Raw genomic sequence first — 11,308 nt, forward strand, 5'->3', positions numbered from 1 at the left:
CCCTGCCCAGGGGCTAGCTGTCTTTGGACCCGTCATTTTGCCTCCTTGAGCCTCCAGCTCTTCATCTATGAAATGGGGGATTGGTTCACTGCGAGCTCTAAGTTGTTTTGGCTTACTAATGAGAAACCTGAGATACTAACTTGGGCGCCTCCAGCCCTCTCTCCTCTCCCCTTCAGCTCCTCAGTGCCCAGTCTACCCCCTGGCCTCCCAGAGAGGCCCCAGCAGAGCCCACCTGCACTGGAGATAAATCATTACCCCCTGAGGGAGTTCGGTACCTCCCTCCTCCCTCCTCGGCCTCTCGGGCCTCTCCCGCTAGCTTTGAAGGCCAGACACACTCAAGTGGTTAAGCTGCCTGTGAGGAGTGTTTACATGAGCCTGATGGATCCCACCTGGCGCTGGTGCTGGAGCCAGCAGAGATGCCCCCACCACCCCTGGTGCCCTACCGGTCAGCTGCCACTGCCTGTGCCCCCCTCCCGGCCAAGTACTCCAAGCCAAAACTTCTCTGCCCCTATGTCACACTCCAGCCCCCACAGCCATGGATATCCAGCCAACCCTGTTGGTGTATTAGCTGTGTTACTTTGAGTTGCTGGCCTAGAAGCTCTGAGCCTACTTTCTAATCTGCAAGAGTCTGGTTTAGGTACAGCTTAGGTGAACTCATCCATAACTTGCTCAGAACAGAGTGGGCAATAGTGGGGTCCCAGTTAATGTCGTAATATTTTTTTTTTGTGAATGGGGTTTCATTGTGTGTTAACGTTCCTATGGCCCTGGGTAAAGGGATTTAACATCATCTGAAGTCATCTGGGTACCAAGTTAAATGAGGAGTCCCAGCATGTAACTGATGCATTTGCATATATCTCTGTGGTTGGTGCCCTGGTCCTGAAGCTGTCACCTCTCAGGAAAGCCCGTGTCAGACAGGGCATCAGTACCAGGCATCCTTGACCCACCAGTCCTTGTGCCTGCAAACACTGCCGCAAACAAGTCTGGGGTCAAGCAGGGATCTTTGACTTTGTTGTATTTGTGTGGGGTCCACTAGTCAGGAAAGATCTCCTGGGTGTCTCCGTACTCTTGGTGCCTACAGAATGGTGCCTAGTACTTCAGGGGCAAGGGCTGAGCAGCCCAGCCAATGGCAACTCCTTCCTGGCTCTCCTTACTCTCCACTCCTTCATCCCCCCCAGCCTCCCCTCAGGCCTACCATACTCACCAGGTCCCTGCCACTGGGAACTTCTTCCCGACCCCCATGGGATCTCCTGAAAACCTGTCTTTGCTTGGGATGGAGAGGAGGGGCAGAAATGAGTTTCACTGGCATAGGGGGTGCCAGCTTCCCCCTGGGGTGAAAAGAATTTCAAATACTTTCGGGCACTGTGTATTTTTATCTCCAACCAGGCAAATGAGCTAATAGTTCACCCATACCAGGGAGTATAAGGAACAGACAGGAGCAAAGCAGTGTGGGTAAAGAACAGAACAGTCCTCCCTCTGAAGGGGTAGCTACAGCCATAGCTGCTCTCAGACAGGAAACAATGACCTTATATCGCCAGGCTATCTGACATTTTCAGGAGTGAATTACGTCAGAGACTTTTTGGTACCAAGCTCCCCAGGGCCACAGATTCCTGCCTCCAAGGTTCCCTTCCCCTCCAGCTACTCTGGATCTTACCTGAGTACTCAAGGGGACACTGACACTGTGGAGAAGGGCAGGGTGAGGAGGTAGGAGCAGAGGACTGACTTTTAAATACCCCTCCTTGTTTCTACCACAGTTTCTGATTTACTTTGGGTATTGACTTGTTATAGCTCCCAAGTTGATTTTGGAGAGTTCATTGCACCCTGTTGGAAAGAGCTGTGGGTAGTGTTCAAGACCCGAGGCATTGGTGGGAGTGACAATAGCCTTGCTGGCTGGGGCAGAGTCCCACTTACTGGGCATCTCCTCTCACCTGACAGGAGCTAGAGCTTCTTTTCCTCAATCACAAACGGAGGAGCAAGGTGGAATTACAGGAAAACATGCTCCTTTGGAGTTAAGGACAGATTTTAAATCTAGTTTGCCACTGGGCACTGAGCGTCCTGAGGCTGGCCTTTGCAGAGAGCTGAGGCTTGTGGGCCAAAACCGCTCTGGGGATGGACGAGGGCAGGTGAAGCGTCTGGGGCCAGAAGCTGAGCTGGCCAGAGAGCACAATCCGAGGTCACATGGGTCGGGGAGGGGAGGATCTACAGGGAGGACTCCCGCTGGGGAAGGGGGACTCAGCTGCGGGGTGGAGCTGAGGGCGGGAACTCAGCCTGAGTAGGGTTCTGGGATAACTTTCACCTCCTTGCCTGCAACAACACTGTTGGGATAAATTGGTATTCCGTCAGATGTCGGATGCAGACCCAAAAATGTAAACCATGTCGATGCCTTCTCTTTAGACAACACTCCCATCCCTGAGATCGGCCACTGGCCGAGGAACAACCGGCTGCCAGAAGAAGCCGAAGTATTTCGGGGCGGGGGCGGGACCTAGTGTGTGCCAATGGGACCTGTGGGTATCGCAGAGGCACACCAGGCGCGGCGCGGGGACTGTTCCCACCCTGTAGCCCCCAAACCTAGAGCGCGGAGACAGGCTCGACTCCCTGCTTGCGTCTAAGGCGCTCACGTCCATTCATCTCCTCTTGGAGAGTCCTTGACAGGTGCCCCGGAGCGGACCCGCTGCACGCCCCCCTCCCATGTCCCTAGCATCCCCACGAGCACTGCAAATGCGCAGGATTCGGTCTCCTGAGCTGGGCCCACCCTGATGTCCCTGGGTGGCCACAGCACACCTCTCTCAGCCAGGCCACTGCACAGCGCATGGGCCTTCTACCACGTCCGTCGAGCTGGGATGAGGGACCCGGTGGACGCGAGCCGGGCTGGGTTGCGTGGGTAGGGGCTGAGTCGCAGCTGCGTCGCAGCTAGGGTGCGTGGGTCGCGGCTAGGTCGCGTGGGCTGGGGCTAGGGACTCCAGGTGGATCTGGGTCGCAGCTGGGTTGCAGCTGGGGTGCGTGGGGCACGGCTGGGGTAAGTGGGTTGGGGTTGGGGACTCGAAGCGGGGCTGGGTCGCGTGGGTCAGGGTTGGGTCACAGCTGGGTTGCAGCTGGGGTGCGTGGGGGCACGGCTAGGGAGGAAGGGTCGCGGCTGGGGAAGCGGGGCCGGGTGCCCCCAGCTGATGTGCGGCGGGACGACAGGATGGGGTCCGGCTCTGCGCTGCCTCCCGGGCTCCGGCTGCGCCCCGACGGGGACCCAGGACCCGGGGCGGACGACGCAGGCCGCGGACTCACCTGGCGCAGTGGCCGCGGCGGGGCAGCCCAAAGGGGCGAGGGCGCGGCCACTGGGTCCCGCGCTGCCGTCGGCCCCGCTCTCCGCCCGCCGCCCAGTTGCTCAATGCCCTCTCAGTCGCCAGCGCCCCGCCCGGCGCATTGGTGCTGGGGCCGCCCGCGCGGGCCCCGCAGTCCGCCGCCCGGGCTCTGCGCCCCGCGCCCGGAGAGGGGCCGATCCCCGGCTCGCACGAGGGAGGGAATCCCCCGGCGCCACCCCCGGCCGGCCCCCCTGCCCGATCCGCAAGAAAAAACGGACTGGAGCGCCGGGGCCGGGACTCCGTAGCCCCCTCCCGCACACCCGGACTAGGGACACGCTGCCGTCTGCACCGTGGCGAACGCCAAGAGCTCACGTTGCCTCTCTCCGCCTCGCAGCAGCTCTTCTTGGGTCAGGAGCAGGGGCCCAAGACGCTTGCCAAGACCCGTGCCCACCATCAGAATCTTGGAAAGGGGCAGGTACAGAAGGAGCAGGGCTTGGTGGCCCGGCCACACCCTCCTTCCCTTCAGGGTCAGACCTTCAGTGCGTCTGACCAGTTGAGAAGAGCCGGGTGAGAAAAGTTTCCTTCTGGAATTAGTGTGGGCCATCCCACAATACAGCCTCTATTCCAGTCCCTGCTCCCTCATTCATCATCTGTGTGGCCAGGACTAAGTTACTTAACTTCTCTGAGCCTCCTGCTTCTCATCTGTTTTGAGGGTTCCGTGAAATGAAGGTTGCCGATGCCCAGTTCCCGGCAGAAACTCGAAAAATGTTTGTGAGATGAGAAAGCGAGCAAGCAAGGGTTACAGACACCTGCAACAACCAAGAGGAAGGTTGAAGCCAATAGAGAAGGAAGGGGGGAGCCACACGCCTGAGGGTGGCAAACAGCTGTATCCCACCCTCACTTCAGACTGGATGGAGAGAAACTCGAACTGCATTTGCAGAGTGTTCAGTTTCAGCGGAGGATGGGCTGATGGGGGCGGGGGGGGGTGAGTAATGAAGACAGGCTGTGGGATCTCCTCAGAGGAGGAGGGAGCCCTGATTGTTGAGCCAAGGGCACAGGGTCGCTGGCAGTGATGGGAGTTGGTGGTGGTGGCAAGGATGGAATGGCCCCTGAGGTGTTCCGATGACAAGGGAACATCAGGGAAGTGAAGTTGCTGGCTCTCCAATGCCCAGTGTCTGGGCTCACACTCAGAGGCCTCCCCAAGTCTGCAAGAGCTGGTCCAGGGCCCTCCAGCCCCCTCCAGAGGCCCTCCCCGCTCCGCTGCCCCAGCTTCCTCTGGGTCCGATCAGCCCTTGGCCACGCTCTGCACCTAATCAAACAGCCCTAAATGCCGAAAACGCAATGTTTATTTTATTTTATTTTTTTACACACTTGCATAACTCCCTGACCAGCCACGCCAGGCGTTGGGCTTTTGTTTGGTTTTTATTTTGTTGCAGAAAGAGAGAGAGAGAGACAGAGAGAGAGAGAGAGAGAGAGAGAGAGAGAGAGAGAGAGAGAGAGAGAGAGAGAGAGAGAGAGATGCAGCCCTAGAGGGAAAGCTGTCAGTGCTGGGCATGGGCTCAGGTTTCTCGCCTGAGGAAGTCTATGGGAGTTGAGCAGCTCTGTGGCTCAGGAATGGGTGAGAAAGGGAGGAAGGCCCCTGCGTGGAGATAGGGGGTTAGAGCATGTGACCCAGTGGAGGCATAGGGAAAAGCTTTTCTTGTGCAGTTGATATATTCCAGGCACTGATTAGCAAATGTACAGTCTGTGGCCCAGTTTTCAACTCCCTAACTCTTTCCTTTTTCCTCCCCTTGCCCCATTCTTTACATTTATTTTATTTAGTTAGCTTTTCTAGTTTGTTTTTTGTTTTGTTTTTCCAAGACAGGGTTTCTCCAATTGCTTTGGAGGTTGTTGTCCTGGAACTCCATCTGTAGACCAGGCTGGCCTCGAACTCACTGAGATCTGCCTGCCTCTGCCTCCCTAGTGCTGGGATTAAAGGTGTGCGCCACTAACGCCCGACTTATTTAGGTTTTTCAAGACCAGGTTTCTCTGTAGCTTTGGAGCCTGTCCTGGAACTCGCTCTGTAGACCAGGCTGCCTGCTTCTGACTCCCGAGTGCTGGAATTAAATGTGTGTGCCACCACTGCCCGGCTACATTTATTTTATATTTATTTATTTATTTATTTATTTATTTATTTATTTTAGTGTGTGGAGGGGTGCACACAGGTACATGGAGGCCAGAGGACAACTTGTGGAAGTCAGTTTTTATGTGGGGCCTGAGCTTGAACTCAGGCCTGCCAGCAAGCCCCTTTACCTGTTAAGCCATCTTGCCAGCTCCTTCTGCCCCTTGCTTATCGGTGTGAATGCAGAGCCTCTGAGATATTGGGTAAACTGCTCCGAGATGCACAGCCTATGAAGCAACTGGCCTATAAAAGAATTAGAGAAAAAAAAGAACTAGAGTTCCTCAACAAGGTTCCACCTCTACACTGCAGCTGTGAATTCTTCTAGACACATTTTCCTCTACACTTCTCAGCTTCAAAATGTCAGCCTCATGTGAGGAACATCGCCCATCTTGGCCTGCCTTTGGCTGTGCTTGACGTCCAAATAGCGCTTGTATCTCACTCATCCTTCAGACCTCAGCACCATGGCCACTCAGTGGTTATTTGATGGCCAGAGTTGTCATGGTAGCCAGGATGGTCCATACCTCTGCAGTTCTGCAAGTGTTCTTGGATGCTGCTGGGGCTGTATGACTCCATCTCCAGGCTCAAGTCATTCTCACCAGAGTCCATGGAGCTGCTGTGTGTATTAGCAAACATCCCATGCTTCATGTCACTTCTCCCTAGCAGGGACTACCTCAGCCCTTTCATTGACTCAAGGTGGCCTAGGAATAGAGCAATTTCTTTCTTTCTTTCTTTTTTTTTAAAGAGCAATTTCTTATCTCCCCTGTAAAGAAGAGTTGCTGTAAGAATGGTCTAGAAGCTCAGCAACAACATCTGTCCCTTTCTCTCTCCCTCTTTGCCAAAAGCTACTGTGACCTCCCCTAGAGGCTCTGTGCCTCTGTGAACACCTCTCCTCCGAGTCTCTACCTTTGCCAGCAGAGGCTGGAAAACTAATTCACCTTCCTGCTTCTTAGTGGACCTCAGCTCCCCCTTCCTGCCTCCCTCTCTTTGGTGACATTCCTGCACGGTCCACATCTCCTGTCCTGCTCAGGCAACATGAAGACACTTCTTTGTGTCAGACTCAGGTATCCTTTTAGGGACCTATCCTCCACTCTCCATCCCTGACTCTTCTGAGACATTCTAGACAATGTGGACACACTTGACCACACCTCTCTGCTTTCCTTCCCATGGCCACGCCCACTCCTGAACTCACACTGTTAGACCCTCTTGCCCCTCCTCTATTCGGCCTCACATCAGCCTTGATTGATGGCTCTCTACCTTAGTTTTGGGGACTGGATCTCTCACTGAACCTGGAAGTCACCAGTTGGCTAGACTGTCTGGTCTATGAGCCCCTAGGACCTGCTATCACACCCAACATTTAAATGGGTGCTGTAGATCCAGGTCAGGTCATCAAGCTTATGCAGAAAGCACATTGCCTGCTGGGCTGCCTTCCAGGGCTTCTCTTGGTTTCTTTTTGAGGCAGAGACTCACTATCTATCCCAGGCTAGCCTTGCCCTCATGGCTATCCTTCTGTGTGCCTCGGCTTTCCAAGTGCTGGCATGACAGAAACGCACGTTTACGTCTGCCTGATTCTCCTTCTCTTGGGTACTGACTCCTATGCTGGCCTTACCTCATCGCAGCTGCCTGCTGCCTCCAGCCAGCCTGAGTGGTGCTCACGGTGCTGAGGGGTGGAAGGACCCACTACAGGCTTCTCCTCTTGGGCCTCTCAACACTTGGGGCTCCTGGGGACAACAGAGACAGGTCAGAGGCTCAGGGGCTGACACATTATAGGCAAGGGCTCTACCACGAAGCTACTATCCATCTACCACCCAAACTGCCAGTGATTTGCCATCCCATTTGGAATCCTCCCGTCTCAGTCTCCAGAGTCCTGGCAGATGCCATCTCACCAGCCTGGGTAGATCTATTTTCCTGCTTTTTTGTTGCTCACTGAGGCTGCCTGCATTCCTTGGCTCACGGTCCCTTCCTGGCATCACATCTGCCCTCACTTCTGTCATCACAACTCCTTTTCTGAGCTGGACTGTCGAGCCTTGATTCTAGAAGAACTCCTATGATGACACCGGGCCCAAGGGGAAGATCTAAGACAAACTTCCCATCAGTGAGATCCTTAACGACAGTTGTGAGTTTCTCTTGCTGTGTGAAGGATTGTGCTGGAAGACTTTGGGGATTAGGACCCAGACGTCTGTGTAGCGCTGCTGCCTCCCACAGCGCGTTCAGATCCTTCCAGCTGATCTGGCTACACTTGGAATTGAAGCTAAACTTCCCACCTTACTCATAAACCCTTTGGGGCCTGCCCCTGCTTGCCCACCCTCTTCTCCCTGGCTATCCCTTGACCACACCAGAGCCACTGCTGCCTGACAGAGGTTCTCCTCCTCCTCCTCTTCCTACTTCCCCTCCTCTTTCTGTTCCCCTTCTCTTCCTGATCTCTCCTTCCTCCTTCTCTTCCTCTTCCCCTCTTCCTGCTCCTCCTCCTCTTCCCCTTCCTCCTTCTTCTTCCCCCTTTCTCCTCTTCCTCCTTCCTTCCCCTTCCTCCTCACCTCCTCTTCCTGTCCTTCCTCTCTCTTCCTCTTCCTCTCCCCTTTTCTTTAAGATGTAGCCCAGGCTAGCCTGGAACTCTGTGAAGCCAAAGATAACATTGAGCTTCTGATCCTCCTGCCTGCACCTCCCAAGAACCCCGATTATGTCTGGGAATGGATGTTCATATATGCTCAGCAACCACTCTTGCAACTGGCTCCTGTTCCCAGACATTAAAAGCTTCCTTCTGCTTTGATTTTTCTCCCAGGTTTGTACTCAGGTCTATGGCGCCCAGCCCACCACCTCCCCAGAGGGTCTTCCTTCCATATGTAGTAGCTCTAGCAGATTGTTTTGTGTTTCTTTCTCCAGAGTGCTTCATCTCAACCTGAAATTCTCTGTGTTTTGTTTAGTTTGGACCCCAGAACTTTGCTACATTCTAAGCAAGCACTTGGCCCCTGATGGACAGCCCTAGCATTTACATGTTTTGCTGGTGGTCTGCCTCCCCTTTAACAATGTGAGCATCTTCATGGCGGAGTTGCCTGGGACTCCAGGACTGGAACTTAGGGTTTGCTCTCCATGTCAGTGTATCAAGGAGCTTCCCTTTCTCCTTTGCCCAGTGGTGGTAATGATACCATCCATCTCATAAGGTTACTTTGAGAACAGTGAGATAATAATCGGATAATAACAGTGGTTGTAACCGGGCATTGGTGGCTCATGCCTTTAATCTCAGCACTATGGAGATATAAAAAGCAAAGGGTCTCATGTGGAGATGGATTCTCCAGCCACGCTGAGGAGAGGCAGCAGTCTGAGGCTTGGTGGAAAGCTTTCGTAGAGACAGGATCAGTCCTTTCAGCCTGAGGTAGAGGTAAGAGCTAGTGGCGTGGCTGCTTTGTTTTTCTGATATTCAGCTTGAAGCTTGAACCCCAATATCTGTCTTTGAGTCTTTTATTATTCATGCTACAGTTTCACAGAGAAATCCTGTCTCAAAAAACAGAAACAAAACAAAGCACTGGGGAGAGGTGGAGGAGTATGGGTGTGGGGGGGAGGGCATCTGCTTCCCTACATCATAAAGCCACTCACTCTCCATCTGTCCCCTGGACGGGTGCACAGTCCCTAGTCCCACTTCTCTCCTTGCACCTGCTCTTTCTCTATGAAGACTGGCTACTTGTATTTGCACATGGCCACTCAGAGCCCAAAATAGCCCAGACACTCTATGGCCGGTGCCAGAGCTACCTAAGAGCCACTGTCACAGATGGCCATGAGGCTTACTCCAGAAAGGGAGTGTTCAGGTCCCTAGATGGACTGTCTTGTTCATCTCTGATAAAATCCCCTGAATTGTAGGGTAGGGGTGGGGTTAGTGAATGGGGCCAATTCCAGAGTGATGGAGCTAACAAGTCACCCAAGCGCATGCTCTGTCTACTGTCCCTAGGACTCCATTGTACACGTGCCTCCCCGTGAGACACATTAGCACATCTCCTGGTGTGTTTTGCTTTATTTTTGAGGCAGAGTCTCAATATCTAGCTCTGGCTGGCCTGGAACTCAATATGTGAAAACAACACTGGATTCGAACTTACAAAGATCCACCTGCCTCTGCCTCTGCCTCTTGAATGCTGGGATTAAAGGTGTGTCTCACCAGGCCCAGGTTCGGCATGGTTCTTACCGTCACAGTTGGAACTTCAGGTTGTATGTATGTATTTCTAAATGTGCACCTGCCATGTCTATAAGTCAGCGTAGGAAAAGAGGACGCACCCGGTGTGGGGCATTGCTCTAGAGCTGACAGAGTACCAAGCACACAGACTTATTTCCCTCAATGATCAATCTCTATGATGATTAGGCTCTGGCAGCGTGCCAGGAAAATATAGGTGAGTGAGACATAGCTCCTGGCTTTAAGGACCCGAATTTCCTTGACAGGCCTGGGCCACTCATCATAAGACTCTCAAATAAATTGACAAATGGTGCTAGGACTGGAGATGTGGTCAGTGGGTGAGAACACTTGCCATGCGAGCACACGGACCTGCTTTGGATCTCAGCACCCATATAGAAAGGCAGCATTGTATACCTGTAACCCTCACACTGTGAGGATGGAGACAGCAGGGTTTCCTGGCACCAGTCTGCTGAAAAATACTGAGTCCAGGACTCACCGAGAGACCCTGTCTCAAGGGAATAAGGCAGAGATAGCGAGGAGCAGGAAGGACACTGACATCCTTCCTTGGCCTCCACGGTCACATGGGTGGGGCTCCTGCACACATATCTGCATATATCTTGCACGTGTGCACACAACATGCACATATGTTGTATGCACTTATGCACGCATAAAATTAAAAATTATTATTTGTTGAGTGGATTTTCTAAAGAAACTCACCTGCTTCTGCCTCCTGGGTACCAGAATTAAAGGTGTGCTCCATCATACCCAGCTAACAGTATATTTCTATTCAATCCAGATATAGAAGACCACAGTAAACCAAAGAAAATTTCATCCAACTCCAGCCTGGTGAGCCAATGAGTTTATTGAGGTCACTTATGGAGACAGGGATAACTCAGGCAGCCACATCATTGGAAAGCCCACCCCAGCATGGGTGACAGTTCACAAAGGCTGCATCCCTGGAGCCGTCTTCACAGCTTGTAGGCATATCCACCGGGTAAGCTTCCTCTCCTCAGGGAGTGTTTACTGCTTATAGAACCTGGGTGGGGGGCAGTTCTGGATCTTTGAGTCTTGTGTTTGTAATGAGTTCCATGAGCCTCCTGTGTCTCCCTCTCCACGAAAAATGTTGCAATCTTGAGGAAAGAGCTAGAAGACAATATTAGGATTGTACATTTATGGGATCCAATGTGGTTATTTAGTACATATTAAAATATGTACTATATGTAATGATCTCAATAACTTTAAAAAAAATCTCCTGCCTTGTAACTCCCTTCTGGCAATAAACAACTATAATTAATGTTTAATTATATCTTGTAACATTAATTACAATCTATACAATTATGTAATTATATGTAACTAGCTTCCAATTACAAGGGCAATTTGTGAGTCTTTAGCAAACATGCAGGGGGGTTAGAACCCCCTTAGCTCCGTACTGTGGAAGGATCATCTCTCTTAGGTAGACTGCTCCGTAGCAACTGTCACGTGTCAGGTGCAGTCTGTCTCAAATGCTGCTTTACAAGTGATGCCATTTCAGATCCTTGATTTGCTGTTCTAATGGCTTTTCTGGGAGAGGTGCTGGAAGGTGACCGTGTTGACACTTATTTCCTGGCTCCCCACTGGTAGAGGAACAGTGCCTGGACAACATGGTTAGTCAGAGCAGGCTGCATGGCACTTGCTTCAGTCCTGGTCTTGTATATGTGTCCCTTC

The sequence above is a fragment of the Cricetulus griseus genome, chromosome 2, assembly GCF_003668045.3.
Source record: "Cricetulus griseus strain 17A/GY chromosome 2, alternate assembly CriGri-PICRH-1.0, whole genome shotgun sequence".
In the NCBI taxonomy this organism is placed as follows: Eukaryota; Metazoa; Chordata; class Mammalia; order Rodentia; family Cricetidae; genus Cricetulus; species Cricetulus griseus.